This window comes from Penaeus chinensis, chromosome 19, assembly GCF_019202785.1.
Source record: "Penaeus chinensis breed Huanghai No. 1 chromosome 19, ASM1920278v2, whole genome shotgun sequence".
In the NCBI taxonomy this organism is placed as follows: domain Eukaryota; kingdom Metazoa; phylum Arthropoda; class Malacostraca; order Decapoda; family Penaeidae; genus Penaeus; species Penaeus chinensis.
In genome coordinates, this window is record NC_061837.1 from 25,074,586 (window position 1) to 25,077,085 (window position 2,500).

The following is a 2,500-nucleotide window of genomic DNA, read 5'->3' on the forward strand; positions in this document are numbered from 1 at the left end:
GGAGAGTAGGGAGGGAAGGGGGAGAGAAAGGGAGGGAAGGAGTGGAGAGTAGGGAGAGAAGGAGTCGAGAGTAGGGAGGGAAGGGGGAGGGAAAGGGAGGGAAGGAGTGGAGAGTAGGGAGGGAAGGGAGAGGGGAGAGAGGAGGGAATGATAGGGATAGGGAAGGAAGGAGAGGCGAATAGGGAGGGGAATGGGAGGAGTAAGGAGAGGGTCAGGGGAAGAAGGGGAGGGACAGGGAGAGGGGAGAGGGGGAAAGAGAAAGGTGGAGAGGGGAGAGGGGGGAGGGAAGGGGGAGGGAAAGGGAGGGAAGGAGTGGAGAGTAGGGAGGGAAGGGAGAGGGGAGAGGGGAGAGAGGAGGGAATGATAGGGATAGGGAAGGAAGGAGAGGCGAATAGGGAGGGGAATGGGGGGAGTAAGGAGAGGGTCAGGGGAAGAAGGGGAGGGACAGGGAGAGGGGAGAGGGGGAAGAGAAAGGAGGAGAGGGGAGAGGGGGGAGGGAAGGGGGAGGAGAGGTGAGGGGAGCATGAAGAGTAGAGTTGAGGGATGGTGACGGAATAGGAAAGGAAAGGAGAGAGAGCGAGAGAGAGAGAGAGAGAGAGAGAGAGAGAGAGAGAGAGAGAGAGAGAGAGAGAGAGAGAGAGAGAGAGAGTGCGAGAGCGAGAGAGAGAGGAGAGAGAGAGAGAGAGAAAGGATTGTCATTTTCCATTTTTCTATTGTGCCAAAAAAAAAACAAAAAAAAACAGTTGAGGATATTAAGTCACACATATATTACACAAAGGCACAATAATAATCAATCATAATAACAATAATTATTATTATCATTATTATTACACTATGATAATCATGTTACTAATTAAAATAAAAACAATAACTAAAACAAAGCATACGAGCGCAAATATAACTCCTATAAAATGAGAGAGAGGGGAGGGGAGGAAATCTACTGGAAACGAAATACCTTCCTCCCCCTAACCTCCCTCACAGGCATCCCCCCTCCCCCAACCCCTTACTAAACACCCTCTAACTTTCTCCTCCCCTCCTTCCCTTTCCCCTTCCCTTTCCCTCCCTTAACTCCCCTCCCCCTCCATACCCCAACACCCTCGCCTTCCCTCCCCTAACACCCCCCCCCTCCCCTCCCCCCCCCCCCCATTCCAGGCTGCAGCTGGTGCGTTTTCCTAAAAGTTATGGCAGGATATTGTACCATCTGAGTTTCCGACCCACAAACCCCGCGTGCATTTTTGGCTTTGTGTTGATGTCGCTTCGAATCGGCGTGGCAAGGCGGAAGATGTGGCGTGTGGCGGGTCTGGTCTGCTGTGGTTGCGGTTGAGGTGTGGTCGAGTCCTGGTGTGGTTGTGATGCGGCGTGCTCTGGCCTGGTTGTTGATGTGGCGTGGTGTAAATACGGGTTGTGGTGTGGTGGAATCGAGGTGTGGTTGTGAAGCGGTGCGCTCTAGTCTGGCTGTGGTTGTGGGGCGGTCTGGGATGTGGTTGTCAAGCGGCGTGGCCAGGTTTGGTTATGGTTGTGGTGCGGTATAACTGTGGTGTAGTTGTGGTGTATTCCGGCTCCAGTGTGTTGTGCTGTGTCCTCTGGCTGGTATAAAACGTGTTTTAGCTGCGGAATGGCTGTGGTGAGTTCTTATGGGGCAGTATTGCGGGATGGCGATGTGATGTTCTTAAAAGGTTGGTCCAGTCTGTATTTCCATGGGATCGCATGATAAATACTAATGATGTGTATTTTACTTTATACGAGCAATGGTATTATGGAGGAGGACGGGACCTGAAAACACTCATTTGTAACAGTGATTCGATGCTTTTATCGGAAATTAATACACGTATGACTCCAACTTGCGTGAAAGAGAACATGCGAGTCCAATCTAATCATAGGAATAAGACTTGCGTGTTAATACTATTACTAACAAACACACAACTTTGGCGGCGATGATGACTAAGAGGAAGAAAAAAATAACAAGAAAACAAGCCGGGCAAAATGCAAATCCTCATCAATCTCAGTCAATTCCAAAGTTCTTCTCACTGACCACTCTTTCACACAATCATTATACTCTTGGCATATCTCGACCACCTAATCCTCGCCACGGTTATTTTCTCTAAGCCACCCGAATATCTCGTCTCATCCGGATCACCTCCAAGCTCTACTTAACGGAACCCTGAGTTATTCAATCAATTACAATTTGCCAAATGTATCCTAAATCTACTCTTAATCTGAACTAAAATGCCCACAACTGGTCCCCGGATCAAGGACAATCCACACTTCAATTTTCATCACGGTTCGCCTAAACAACCTTTTAAGTCTTTTATGGTGTTTGGATTGTCACCTTCTGGTAACAATCGAAACAACCACTAAGCCAATAAATAAGTAAGTAACAATACCAACAATACTAATAAGAACAGAAAAAAATGAAAAATAAAAAAATAAAATAAAAAAAATAAAATAAAATATAAGAAAAGAAAAGAAAAGAAAAGAAAAGAAAAGAATAGAAAAGAAG

General features: G+C 47.3%; 2 protein-coding genes across 3 annotated transcripts in view; both read right to left on the reverse strand.

The window, feature by feature from the left end:
• The window catches only part of LOC125035455 (phosphatase and actin regulator 2-like), a 424,170-nt gene that overhangs the window by 304,175 nt on the left and 117,495 nt on the right, over positions 1 to 2,500 (reverse strand). The window lies entirely within an intron of this gene.
• The window catches only part of LOC125035457 (splicing factor, proline- and glutamine-rich-like), a 192,384-nt gene that overhangs the window by 51,586 nt on the left and 138,298 nt on the right, over positions 1 to 2,500 (reverse strand). The window lies entirely within an intron of this gene.